This window comes from Tamandua tetradactyla, chromosome X, assembly GCF_023851605.1.
Source record: "Tamandua tetradactyla isolate mTamTet1 chromosome X, mTamTet1.pri, whole genome shotgun sequence".
Taxonomy (NCBI): Eukaryota; Metazoa; Chordata; class Mammalia; order Pilosa; family Myrmecophagidae; genus Tamandua; species Tamandua tetradactyla.
The window spans coordinates 105,568,318-105,575,312 of record NC_135353.1 but is presented as its reverse complement, the minus strand read 5'-3'; the positions used below and the strand labels follow the sequence as shown (position 1 = coordinate 105,575,312).

General features: G+C 34.7%; 1 pseudogene; it reads right to left on the bottom strand.

Moving 5' to 3' along the window:
• Nucleotides 1-3,059: 3,059 nt before the first annotated feature.
• LOC143671989 (dnaJ homolog subfamily C member 8 pseudogene) lies at nt 3,060-3,824 on the bottom strand (annotated as a pseudogene).
• Nucleotides 3,825-6,995: the final 3,171 nt, after the last annotated feature.

Here is a 6,995-nt window from a genome sequence, read left to right as displayed (position 1 = left end):
TTATATCCCACAGCTTGTATGATAGTTATTTATGAGCTTGTCTAAGTCTTTTCCATTTCTGTGGGCTTCCTGAGGGCAAGATATATGTTTTTCTAATCTCTGAGGTGGTAACTGAATAGTGCAACTCTGAAGAAGTGTGCAAACCATAAAAAGTGTGCATGTATATGTGTGTGTTTGTCTCAGGGTCTTGCAGAAAAGAAAATCTCAAGACATGTTTAATAATTGAATTGAGTGGAAAATACCATATGACTAGTACATGGCATACCCCCAAATCTAGTCCCTGCTTACATCTATAGGCCTTTCTCTCTTACCTTGTCTCTCCTCACAATCTCATCTTCATTTATATTTGCAGTTACTCAAACATGAAGCCTCCCTCATTCCTTTTAACTCATGACAATTATGTTCCCTCACTACAACTTCAATTGATGCCTACTAAAGTGTCATTCTCCATGTTCTTCTTTGCAGTTGAAATCCTAATTATGTTCAGCTGAATAGACAGACATTATTAGGAATACTGACTACTGGGCCCTCTCCTCAGTTCCAGAGGGCACATCTTAGTTAGTCTGGGTCTTCATAGTAATTGGAGCCCCCTATCTGATGATTGACTTAGGAATTTTTATGTAGTAAAATATGGCTAGAGAGACATGAGGGAAATTCTATTGGTTCATGCATGGAAAAGATTATGGGAAATCTTCCTCACCCTTAAAAAAGGCCAGCTATCTTTTGATCAAGGAGGGACAGGCCTGACAACAAAAACAAAGAAATTGAAAATGACAGGGTAAAAAAAAAGTGGAAATTATCCTGGACATTGATAGGCGAAGTATTCAATGAAGCACTATTTATGTGAACAGATCCCGAAAAAATTCCAAAAATCAAGAAATGTGGAGGAAGAATGACACAGGAAGGACCTCCAAAAAGCTCTCTCCATAAAAGCAATGCTGATACTGGCAAATATTATTCAAAGCAACTTTTAAATAACTCTGGAAATTAACCAAAAATTTGCTACAATCTGAAGAGCATTTATTCAAGAAAAATGTCTGTATTTTGGTAAGAACACTGGTAACTGTGGCATTTTAACTCCCCTATTCCAATCATTCTCTCACAACTCTGTGGTAACCTTAAAAGCCAGCAGCCTAACAGCCAATGAAAGGGGAAGAACAAAACTGGAGCTCCTCAAAATGACCCAACCCTAGAGAAATGTCATTGTTTTAATCATCTGGTAGACCCCTAGAAAAATCAATTTTAGCAGTGCTTTTTATTTTACCTGACTCAGTGATCACTCAGAGGGAAAAGACATACAGGGAGTTTGTTAAAAATAACCATGGGAAATTGTTTACCATCACAGTCACCTGTTGGAGCACTGCCAATTTGGGTAACCAAAAGGTTCAAGAAACAAAAAGATCTCAAGAATGAGATATGCGTAGGGGGCTTTAAAACTTCCTATTTATTTTGAAGGATCTAGAAAGCTATGTAAATGTGCAGAGCTGTGTGCATGCCTAAGAAAACTTACCAGAGCCCTAATCTCCTAACTAGCTGAACCTGAGGCTCTGCACAAGCAGACAATGAAGCCTAGGGCAAAGTTGTCAATTTCCAGAGCATGGAAAGTGTTACCCAACACACACTCATAGAGTACTTTAGAAAAAAGTTTGTGATATTGAAGAAGGAAATTTCTATATAATCATTAGCTGACCACTAAGTAAATTGAGCAGAGACATCAGTGGCCATGCATGAAAACAAATAAAAAACTTTACAGAGCCAATCTAGGAACATCATTTAACAACAACAAAAAAGCAACAACAACCAGCAAACATAAAATAGGCTGAGGAAGGAGGAAATATGATTTGCAGAATTGCCAAATTACATTATTTTAAATTTTCAAAAATAGTTACAATATCTACAAAGAAACAGGAAACTATGGCCCAAACAAGGGAAAGAATGCAGTTAATAGAAACTGCCTAAGAGGGAAGCCCATGTGCTGGACTTACTACACAAAAACTTTAAATCAAGTATTACAAAAATTTTCAAAGAATGAAAAAAAGTCTAAAAAATTAAAGAAAATTATTAGAATGATGTTTAATAAAATAGAGAATATTAATAAAGAAAAATATAATTTTTAAAAGACCAAATAGAAATTCATGAGATGAAATATACAATAAGTGAAATGAAAAATTCACTGGTATGGGAACAAAAGCACTTATGACTTGTCCGAAGAAAGAATCAGTGAATTTGAGGACAAGTTAATTGAAATTATCTAGCCTGAGAAACTAAAAGAAAAAAATAAAGAAAAATGAACAGAACCACAGAGACTTCTGCTATACCATAAAGCACATCAACATAAGCATAACTGAATTCCAGAATGCTAGAAGAGAAAGAAAGGTGCAGAAAAACAATATTTGAATAAAAGATTGTCAAAAACTTCCGAAATTTGCAGAAAATCATTCATTTTTATGTAAAATCTCAATGAACTCCAATAGGACAGCTCTAAGAGATCCACAACTAAATATAATAGTGATGGAATGAAAGGACAGTAAGCACTAACACAAATTCACACTAATTCACACAAAGAGATAAAGACCACTGGTAAAGGAAACTGCATACACAGGTAAATGTTTTTTTAAAAAGCACTGTAAATGTATTTTTGTTTGTAACTCAGTCTCTGATCTGATTTAAAAGAAACCACATGAAGCAATAGTTTTAAAACTGTGTTTATGGACTTAAAATGTATAAAGATGTTATTTGATAATAGCACAAAACAATGTATTTATCATTATATTCATACATTTGCCTTCTTCTTTAAAGCAACACATTTAATTAGTTGATTTCCACAAAGTATACAAGAAGTTTCTAACCATCACAATTCAGTGAAGTACAAACCATTAAGTTACAAGCTGTGGGAACAGGTGGCAGCACTAATACTGGTACCTTCCAATCCTGATTGTTCTGGGATAGGGGATGGGGTTAGGTCTTTTTTAAAGTAAGCCCCTCATTTCAATGTACAAAAGAATTTCTCTAATGAGTATTAAATTGCATTGAAAACAAAATGGACTAAAAAGCAAATACTACTCTATGTTGGGGTGGAGGTGGAGCTGCTTCATTTTTACTTTTGGTGGTCTCAGGAAGAACCAATTTTTTCTTCTTTCTTCCTCTTTGTGTTTTCTTGGAAGTTTTGCCAGCTGGCCACATGACCATCTCAACTTTCTTCAAAGGTTTTCTGCCACTCCCTTTCTTGTTTGGTTTATTCTTAAAATTCAATCTTTTCTTCTCTTTGTCGCCTCCTTTCATGCATCTCTTTGGCTTCTCTCTCTTTCCTTTGAATTTCCAGTTCTGCAAAGAGTTTCATGGTCTGTTTGTATACTGCGTGTTTGAACAGTTCAGGATCATCTTTCACATTGGTAGGTTTTCCTTCCTTCTTTAATTGCTTTTTCTATTCTTTCACTGTGTGTTCCACATATTCTCTTCCTGCCTGAATTACATCCAGGGTCCTCTTCTTTTGTTCCTGATCCAGTAGCAACTTGTAAGCTTTAGTCCACAGCTTCAAAAGCCATTTGTGCTCTGTCAGCATCATCTTGATTCTTGTCAGAATGCACCAATATGGATAACTACTAAAACCTCTTTTTTATTTCCTCAGCTGTCACTTCAGGACCTATTTTAAGAACCTCAACTGGATTCAAACTGAAGTAGGAAGAACCAGGACAGGTCAATCTTTCAATCTGGTTTTTGGACGTTAGAACTGAATGGCTCTTCACCTCACTGTAAAATGTCATGAACGTTTCTTCACTGCTCTCTCCATTACCTGAAGCCCAGCTTTCTCCTGAAGCCGCCATTTCCCCTATCTAGCCCCCACGTGACCCTTTACTGCAATCATTTTTTTTGCAATCTTTTTAACACTGTTCTGAAAATGCTAGCCAAGGCAATTTGAAAAAAAAGCATAAAAATAAAATAGGAGGAATATATATCAAAAAGAAGATGAATTTACCAAAATATCCAGATCATATGATTGCAAGCCTAATTTTAGTTCAATTGCTGTGTTAGTGTTACACTTGAACTCTGCCAGTTTCTCCTCTACTAAACTCTTGTGTTCAACCCAAAATTTCTCCATAGCACCAAATCCCGCCATTTCCAAGCTGCCAGCACCCGCGGTTGAGGAAGGATGAATTCTCATGCATTTGCCTTTTAAACCATATAGGAAGTCAAAGATAAACTAGAACTGGTATTTATATTTAACTATATTTACTTATGAAGATATATATTTACTGCAAATCTTCATTTCTTCATGTGGCTTCAATAAATTGCCTAGTGTTCATTCTTTTCAACCTACAGAACTCGCCTTAGAATTTCTCATAGGGCTGCTGGTGGCGAAAAACTGTTTCAAGACTTGTTTATTTGAGAATTCCTTAATCTCTTCCTCATTTTTGAAAAGCTATCTCACCAAATAAGAAAAAGAAAAACCTTGGTTGACAAGTATTTTCTTCAGCGCTTTAAATATTTCATCCCTCTGCTTTCTTGCAAAAAAAAAAAAAAAAATGCGGGGGGGACATTTCTCTCTCTGTTAGTGATTCCTAGCTTCACTCTGTTGTGTTAAAAGAATATGCATTTTATGATTTCAAAATTCTTAAATTTATCGAGACTTGTTTTGAACCAACATATAGTCTATCCTGGAGAATGATCCGTGCACACTGGAGAAGAATTTGTGTTCTGTTTTTGGCTGGGTGTAATGTTTTATATATGGCTAATAGGTCTATTGATATAAAGCATCATTTGAGTCTTATACTTCTTTATTAATATTCTGACCAGATGTTTTTTCCATTAGTGAGAGTGATGCATTGATGTCTCCAACTATTAATGCAGAATCATCAATTTCTCCCTCCAAATCAAATAATATTTGATTCATATATTTTGGAGCTCTGCTGTTAGGTGTCTATATATTTATAACTGTTGCATCCTCCTGCTAAATTGTATCCTTTATCAGTATAAAATGACCACCTTTGTCCTCATAAGTGCTTTTTTTAAAATTTTTTTCTCATAAGTGCTTTTTATTTAAAGTCTGTTTAATCCAATATTTGTACAGACATTCCAACTCCCTTTGTTTCCTACATGCATGCATACTTTTTTCCATCCTTTCACCCTCAACCTATTTGTATTTTTTAATTTAAGGTGAGTTTTCTTGCAGATAGCATATAGGTGGGGAATTTTTTTTTATCCATTCAGCCAGACTCTGCCTTTGACTGGAGAGTTTAATCTATTTTCATTTAAAGAAACTACTGAAAATACCGGATGTTTTCTGCCATTTTGCTATTTAGCCTTTGTAAGTCTTGTACATCTTTTATCCCTCAATTCCATTAATTCCTACTCTTATATTTATTTGATATTGTGTGTTGTGCTGAGTGCCTTCTCATTTCTATCTGAACATATTTTCCATCTGTTTTCTTTTTAGTTACCAAGGGTTTGAAATTAAACATCTTATTAAGATAAATATATAACAATCATATTTGGTTTCATATCAACTTAAATTCAATAATGTGCACGTACATTCTCCTATACCCCTCTGTCCCCACACCATTTTTGCATGTATTACCACTTATGCTCGTACATTGTATGTCCAAAAATATAGAATTATCATTACTTTATATGCATTTGCACTTTAGCACATGTAGGAAGTAAGAAGTGAAGTTATACCAAACGATGCATATTGGCATTTATAATTACCTAAATGATTAACTTGACTGACAGTATTTGTTTCTTTATGCCACATTGAGCTACTGTCTAGTGTCCTTTCATTTCAGGCCAAAGAATTTCTTTTAACATTGCTTGTAGGGCAGGTCTAGTGGGGATGAACTCCTACAGCTTTGGTTTATATGAAAATGTAATAATCTCTTCCTCATTTGTGAAAGAACATCTTACTGGATACAGCATTCTTGGTTGAGAGTTGTCTTTGTTTTTTAAGAATTAAAGAATTTCAACCCACTGCCTTCTTGTCTCCATGGTTTTGATGATGTCAGCACTCAGTCTAATTGTGACTCTCTTGTATGTAACACATTGTTTTTCTCTTCAGAATTTAAATTTAACATCCTAAATCTATAACAATTTTTTCTACTTTGATACCAACTTAAAAACATCAATAGCATAAAGCAAACTATATACATTTACCCCTTCTATTCTCCAGAGGAGAACTCTATCATTGTCCTTTACTTTTGATAGTGTAATCAATATAGAACAGGATGTGTTTTTCTTCATTTTTATCCTGTCTTGCTGGGCTTTTTTATGTCTTTTGCTAAGTTTGGGAAGTGTTCTGCTATTAGTTCTTTGACTATTCCTTTTGCCCCTTTATCTCTTTCTTCTCCTTCAAGGACATCCATAATGTGCATGTGGTGTGCTTGATGAGGTCTCAGCGGTATCTAGTCTGTTTTGTGTTTTTAGTAATTATTTTTTTTGTTCCCCAGCCTGACTTATATCAAGAGTCTTGTCCTCAAGTTCATTGGTTCTTTCTTCTGTTTGCTCTACTTGGCTCTTGAAATGCACCTGGGCTTGTTCACTTCAGTTATTTTATTCTTCAACTACAGTAGTTCTGATTGGTTCCGTTTTAAAATTTGTATCTCTTTACTAATACTCTCATATTGCCCATTCATTTTCTCCTAATATCCTTTAGCTTCTTCACTGTATTTTCCTTCAACTCCTTGAGAATTTTTTTTAAAATCATGTTTAGAAGATTTTGTTTTATATATACACATTCTTACCTTCTATATTGGTGCTTTCTGTATTTTCATACTCTTCCTTTGGATGTGGCCATGATTTCCTGTTTCTTTGTTCATCTTGTACTCTTTTGCTGCATACTGTTCATTTTAATATTTCTAAATGTTAACTCTGGGATGTTTTCCCTGAGAAGTCTGTTTCTTGATTTTGTAGTCAGCTAATGATGAAACAGAGATATTTATGAGCTTCAGCCCTCCTATCACATAGGTTTGCTCAAGGCAAATGAAATCTGCAGTGCCTTCCCT